Source organism: Octopus bimaculoides, chromosome 19, assembly GCF_001194135.2.
Source record: "Octopus bimaculoides isolate UCB-OBI-ISO-001 chromosome 19, ASM119413v2, whole genome shotgun sequence".
Taxonomy (NCBI): domain Eukaryota; kingdom Metazoa; phylum Mollusca; class Cephalopoda; order Octopoda; family Octopodidae; genus Octopus; species Octopus bimaculoides.
Window position 1 is genome coordinate 48,865,375 of NC_068999.1, and position 8,185 is coordinate 48,873,559.

General features: G+C 36.9%; 1 protein-coding gene across 2 annotated transcripts in view; it reads right to left on the reverse strand.

Moving 5' to 3' along the window:
* The window catches only part of LOC106882040 (tyrosine-protein kinase RYK), a 239,675-nt gene that overhangs the window by 9,821 nt on the left and 221,669 nt on the right, over positions 1–8,185 (reverse strand). The gene's annotated exons all lie outside the window — the stretch shown is intronic.

Sequence of the window (8,185 nt, forward strand, 5' to 3'; positions counted from 1 at the left end):
TATGTTGATGCAAACAGGAAAAACAGACTTTGAATCATTCTGTTACTTCTGCTAAATATTAAGAAATATATATAAATGTGTGTGTGTATATAAAATATATATTTAGTTGAAATTTATAGAAAAATGAAAGATGAAGATAGGTGTATGAACAACAAGCAGGTGTATTAGTTTGATGCTCAGGAAAGTGAAAAAGTCTTTTACGTTTCGAGCCTATGCTCTTCAACAGAAACGAATAAGAGAAAATAAAGAGAGAGAGAATGAGAAAAAAAAAAAAAAAACTTGTGGATTTAGCGGTCAAGCATGGCAACTGTATGTATATGTATATATGTATACTGCGTTGTGTAAATATCTATTTACCTATTTATTCCATGTGTTGACCATTTTGTGATCAGAAGCACTTTATCAACAAGTTATTAGTCATTTTTTTAAATCAATATTAAATGAGAGGGGGATAAAGTAGTGAGTGGGCAGAATCATTAACATACTGGGCAAAATGCTTAGCAGCATTTCGTCTGTCTTAACATTATTAGTTCAAATACAGCCGAGGTTGACTTTCCTTTTCATCCTTTCGGGGTCAATAAAATAAGTACTGGTTGAAGACTAGGGTCAGTGTAAATGACTTACCCAGTTCCCTTGGACTTGCCGGCCTTGTGCCAAAATCTGACATCAACATTAAGTTGTAGCTTTGATAATTATCCCAGGGGTATTTAGGAAAGTAAATAAAATGAAATAGATTTGATGAGACACTGAGCTTGGGTAACCAGGAGATTACTGACAATGTCCCATTACTTCATAAATGTGTATATACACACACATAGACACACACACACACACACACATAGACACACATACATGGAGAAATATACATATATACACACACACATAAATTCTAATTTTGGCACAGTACCAGCAATTGTTAAGGGAAGTGGGAAAGCCAATTGCATTGAACTTCAGTAATTGACTGGTATTTTATTTTATTGACCCCTGAAAGGATAAAAGGTAAAATTGACCTTGATAGGATTTGAACTCAGAATGTAAAGAGGCCTAAGACATGTGACATGCTAATGTCTGATGTGCTAATGACTCTGCCAGTTTGCCACTTTCACACACCTAAATACAGATATAAATATGTACACACACACACACACAACTACATATAAATATGCACACACATTTATATACACATACAGACCCTTATCAAACAGCATAGACCCATATGTATGCGCACACAAACTAATAAACACAAGCACACATATCTCTACATAGAGCAGGGATGGGATCATTTATTTGAATTGGTGGGGGTCTTTGACGAAATCAAGAAGCCAGATACTAAATGTTAGTCATTGTGGAAATAAACTATAAATAATCATAGACATGTGTGAGAGAGAGGGAGAGAGAGAGAGAGAGAGAGAGAGAGAGAGAGAGAGAGAGAAGATGTAATTGAATATAGAAAACTTAAGAACACCCTTCATAGTTAAGTAGGCGTGGAGAAACAGAAGAGTTTTTCACTCTGATGGGGGTAGACAGACAGACAGACAGATAGATGAATGGGTAGATGGACAGGCAGAGATGCATAGATAAACAAGCAGATATGTAGGTAAACAGACAGAGGGATAGACAGACAGTCATATGAATGAATGAATATATATATATATATATATGGAGAGAGGGGGAGGGAGGGGGAAGACAGACAGTAAGATATATGTATGTGTGTGTAGGTAAATACATATGTATGTATGTAGACAGAATGAGACAAGCAGAAAGATGGATGGATAGATAGGAAGGTTTATATATTGAGATAAACAGACAGAGGTGGACAGGTAGATAGAAAGATAGACAGACAGACAGAACCCCCCCCCCCAGATTAGTGGTCTAATTAGCAATTAACTCTTAACACACAATCACAACTATTTGCAAATAGGCATTTTGAAGAGATATAGTTCACTGGAGAGCCCTGTATTAGCTTGCAGTGTTGATCTTTCTTCTTTACTGTATCACATGTCTTCAAATGAGTGCCAGCATGGTTGTACAGTTAAGAAGACTGATTAGCAGCTATGTGGTTCTGGGTTCGATCCTACTTTCTACCATAACCCTGGGTTGATTTATGTTTTGTGAGTGGAATTTGGTAGGCAGAAATTGCAAGTTTGTCATGGATATAAAAAAAGGGTGAGTCAAAAAGTAATGCAATTACTGAAATAAAAGTATCTTGCTCAAGGACACAATGCGCTGCCAGGACTTGAACTCACAACTATATGATCATGAGATAAATAGTCCAACCGCTAAACCACACGCCTTCACCAACTCATGCTTGCATGTAAAAGACAAGAGTGTGTCTATGTATGTGCACATACATGTGTGTTCATTGTCACCTGTGTAAAGCGGTGTGGCATGTTGCATCCCTTTAAGTCAAAAGTCTACATATCCATTTGACTGAGATCAATTAGATAAGTACTGGGTTAGAATAAAGGCTGTGATTGGATATCATCGACTAAAAATCCTTAAAGGTATACTCGTAACAGCCATAGTTCAGTGACTGAAATTAATAAAAGAATATATTTGAAGTAACAATTGGCTATATAAGGGAGGTAACTGAAATGCTTTGTAGATTATTCTTGAATGAAAATAGTTAAATTTTTCTCCCTTTAAATCACGTACTCCTTACCGCCATACATGACATATTCTCAAATAATTTTTTCTACTTTTAAACCAAGCAAAGAATTATTGTTATAATTATACTGGAGAAGCCTGTCCCAGTATATGACAAAAGCTACATATTTCCATTTTCCATGCAGCCTAGTTTGACTTTGTCAGTTTGAGTTTAAAAAAATATTACCAGTCACATACTACAGCTTATTTAATCTTATGCATTAGATGGCCAACCTATGAAGTTACCCCAGGTTTCACGTCCATAAAGCACTTAGCTTTACAGCATCTTCTCAGCCCCTAATGCACTTCATAGATGCAAAACCCTGGTAAGACCATTGACCAGTCATGGCTATCTCTATCTAAATATCTAAATACTCTACAGCTCTATAACTTAGAGTGTGCTTCCTTTTTGGATTTATGATTTACTGATGGTATATATATATATATATATATATATATATATATATATAATTCAATCAGAGGTTATGTTAGCTTCATGAAGGGATGGTGTCATCCAAGGAAATACTGGTTCAGTACCTAATGTCTTGGGGGGTGGATGAGGGTGGATGGGAGGAGCTGGGAAGGAGATAAAAATAATAGTTACAGGGTACCAGAGCAAACTCTCAAGGTACAAGAGGGTGAGCATAAGAGAGGAGGAGGAGGAGGAGACTGGGTAGGTTCATGTTGCTCCAGTCAACTCAGCTGGCAAATATGAGTTGTACCTGTAATTCAAAGAGCCAGCTTTGTCACATTCTGTGTTTCGCTGAATCTCTCAGAGAACTACTTAAGGGTAGGCATGTTTGTGGAGTGCCACTTGCACGTTAATCTCATGAGGTTGATGTTCCATTGATAGGATCAACTGGAACACTCATCGTCGTAACTGACGGAATGCCAGTTTTTTTTTAAGCAGGAGTTGAATGTCGAGTTATTCTGGGTTAGGATTTTACAACCAGATGCTCTTCCTATCGCTAAACCTTCTCAGTTTTACAAGGACTTTTGTTTTTGCTTCAGAAGTATTTCGTCTGCCGTTACGTTCTGAATTCAAATTCCGCCGAGGTCGACTTTGCCTTTCATCCTTTCAGGGTCGATAAATTAAGTACCAGTTACGCACTGGGGTCAATGTAATTGACTTAACCCATTTGTCTGTCCCCTCTATGTTTAGCCCCTTGTGGGCAATAAAGAAATAAGAATCATTAACACGTTGGGTGAAATGCTTAGCGGTATTTCATATGTGGCTACTTTCTGAGTTCAAATTCCACCGAAGTCGACGTTGCCTTTCATCCTTTTGGGGTCGATTAAATAAGTACCAGTCATGCACTGCGGTTGATGTAGTCGATTTAATCCCTTCCTCCAAATTTGAGGCCTTCTGCTTCTAGTACAAAGGATTATCATCTCTCGTTTCTTCCTATCGTGACATCTATTTGTTCAGAGTCTTACTGTTATAACCTTGCACTTAAACTCATTTCTTGTCTATCACCACAAACTACCCTTTCCTAACCAACCGACGAGAGAGGTACTTTAATGTGTTTGACCAACCTGCTAGAAATAGCAACCAAATTTCCCTCAAACCATTTATCAGGATCTCAAAAAAAAAGGCACAAGGTCAAACAAACAAAGTAGCTCAAGACACCCTTTATAAGACAGGATGGTCATGGTTGGAATATTTTTGATTATAGATCTGCTCGATTAGAGTTGAGCTGGAGCTAAACATCCACAACAGCTGCTTCCTCATTGGTTACATAAGTCTTACCATTAAAATTACAGATGCGTGTGAGAATAAATATGCACAAACTCTCCATGGTATAAATAAACACCCACCAACTTCACCAAACGTACCCAAGAAACAACCAACAGAGGTCGTACAGTTATTTCCAGAGAAATTAGTTTCTATTGAGCTAAAAGTTCCCCGGCTTCGTAGCCAAACTCGATAATAATGGCGTGAAACTCTCTAAAGACCAGCCAAACGAAAATCTCTTAATCCAATCATGAACAATAGGGTTTACACAAAACGAGGCCAGAAAAGCAATGATTTGCAGCTTGAAGAAAGAGAAAGGAAGGAAAAGCATGATTGTGTGTGTGTATTATACGTACATACATATATGCACGCAGAGAGAGAGAGAGAGAGAAAGAGAGAGAGAGGGGGGGGGAAGGAGAGAGGGAGAGACAGAGATAGATGAAAGGAGAAATTTCTCCTACCACACACACACACGCGTGCTTCAATAAACTTATATAAGGTAGCAATACATATGCCCACACCCACACAGTAACACTCGTAGATATACAAACCTATAAATGTAGACAAACACATACAAATTCCTGAAGTCACAGAGGTTCAATAAACAGATATATTTATACATGATACTATTGAAAAAGGCTCACACACACACACACAAGCATTTATACGTAAACAAACACGCATACTTATATGTTCGCATATCTGGTCGACTACTCACATATATGCGCACATAGATTCATTCATAAACACACACACACACACACACGCCACCAATAAATCAAAGAAGCCAAAGGGAAGTAACTCTTAATAAAAACCAAACAGCAGGAAACGTGTTGATGTTTGCAGCCGATTAAATTAGACACGTTCTCCTCTTCGTTGTATTTCCTTTGGCATTTTTATTTCTTGTTCGCCCTCTTTGACTCAGCACCAATGAAATGGTTCAGAACTTATCTTTTTCCATCATCGCCACCACTTATTTTTCCACGTCTCTATTAGTTCTTTAGTGCTAAACCACGCACTCACACACGTACAAATGAATGCATACAAAACTAGCGCACACTCACGCAGAGATTCAGAAATATAAACAAATATACATATATATACGCACGCACAGACAGATAGACACACACACACTATATATATATATATATATATATATATATATATATATATATATATATATATTGTTTCGATTACACATATATATATATTCACACACATGTAGATATGTATATATATTTACACGCACGTACACATACACACAGAGGTCATATATATATATATATATATATATATAAAGAGAGAGAGAGAGAGAGAGAGAGAGAGGAGGGAGGGATTTGAGAATACAGAAATTTGAGGATATGCATTTATATCATTACAAAACACGCACACAAACAGAAATAAAATATCTGCCGTACAAGTGTAACACATACTCAGAAAAACACATCCATATCTATGCACATAAACGCCAGTATTGACAATTAAAACATCAAAAGTAGAGGACGAACTAACAAGGTTCAACTTCCTATTAACCTACTGACTGGCTTCCAATGAATTGCAGGTGTATGTGCATCCGTCTGTATTTGTGAACGTGTGTTGCTGAATAGCTTATGTAAGAGAATATGCGTTTGTGTGTGTGTGCGTGTGTTGCTCTAGAAATGTGTACTGGTATGTGTGTGTGTTTGTGGAAGTATATGTGAACTGGTGTATGTATTTGTGTATGTGTGTGTGTGAGTGACTTATGTGTCAGTGAAATTGGTACATATCATATGTGTGGTTGTATCCGAATGTTCGACTGTCGGTGTATGTAAGCTGGCGAGTGTAAGATGTGCATCGATATATTGCTGTATGCCTGTTTATGACTATTTATCTGTGAATGTGTATGTATGCACACACACACATTTATAAATGAGTATGTATATATATATATATATATATATATATATATATATATATATATATATATGGGAGAATATACAAATAATAACAACAGACGAGGACAGGTGGTGTAAATAACAAAAGTATATATTAGTATGACGCTCGGGAATACGGAAAGTCTTTGACGTTTCGAGTATATATATATATATATATAGATACATATTTATTTATTTATATACACACGCATTTACGAATGTGTATACATGTGTTTATGTATATATATATATATATATAATGTCTGTTCATGATATAGGTATATGTATTTGTGTAATACACATCTTGTTTCTCTTATCTATAATTGGAAAGTATGGTGTTGTGACAGACATTGCTTTATATTAATAAGCCTGTCACGAATCCCTGGACCCAGAACTTTATGTAGTTTTCATGGTGCACAAGTGACTGAGATTACAACACTCTGAATGGATGCCAGTCCATCCCAGGGTTAAATTTCCCACCTATTGCTGGAACTCACAGCTGAATGGGCTGGAACGATGTGCTACGAAGTGTTTTGCTCAAGAACACAATGCAATACCTGGTCTTGGAATTGAAACTACGATCCTACAACTGCTGAGGACAACACCCTAACCACTAGGCTATGTACCTTCTCACATTTATGTTAATGCCCAAAACTTTAGACCATTACTGACCCTGTTCAAGTTCTCTGTAACACTGCACAGTTATAATGCAAGGCAGACAAAGTCCCTATTTAGGGATTTCCTCCACCCTCAATATATGCCCTCCTCTCAGCATCTGCATTGTCTCCAACCCCTTGGGTTCCATACTGAACCCAATCTTTCTTTCCCAGAATGTTGGGTTTTCTAGAACCATCTCCACGCTCATGTCTTTATCCTAGAAGTGGTGACTTTGTGCAAAGAGATTCAGAGAATTCATCATCATCATCATCGTATCCATGGAAAAAAAAAAAAACCGGAAAAAAGGCAATGTAGGATATGCAATTCATTTGTTGATTTCATGGCATAGCAGCAGATATGCTATAAAACTGAGGCATAATTCACTGGCATGGGGGGGGGGGGGAGCTAAATTCAATTGTTTTTTAAGGAAAAGTTATTGGTGTCATATCAAGAAAGAGATTCTTATCTCCAGTTCGCTTAATTCCACACAAACTGGGAATACACACCAGCTTATCACAAACTTCTGTGAAAAGACAAAAATAGAAATCAACAACTTTCAATGGAATGTTTCAGTATTAAAAAGAAAAGTAACTCGAATATATTTCCTACACTCAAAATTGGATTAATAGACAATCTTATTTTATAGAGAAGAACTAAAACTGCTACTGCTGCAGTGGTCCCTTCTTTAACACATATGAGTTCCCTGACTACAAGCATTGAAGTGTCACTTTGATACAGGGTATTCCTGTTGGGCATTCGTTCTTAGTAGTCGTGCACTGAACGGATCTATGGATATAAAGGTGATATCAAAAGGTTCCCGGACTAGTCATGTTTAATAAAAAATAACTTATTTACCTAAGTTTTAATACCATTTCCTTTGAAATTAGTCACCTTGAGCAACAATACACCGGTCCCAGCATTCTTGCCACTTTTGGAATCTGGCCTGGAAATCATTTACTGTAAACAAGTCAAGAATCTTCTGCGATTCACTCTGGATCTTGACAATGGTGTTAAAAGAGTGACCATCAAAAATGACAGCTAACTGTAGCATTTTATATATAAATAAGGTACATAATAATCACACATACATTCACATATTTCCCTTGTACACATACTCACACAGAGTGGAAATGCTGAATTTCTCCTCACCCCTTCCTTTCTCTTATTGCTATTACTTTTTCTCACTCCTTCTCAGTCAGGGCTATTACTCTCACTACTTCTCCTTCACTGAATT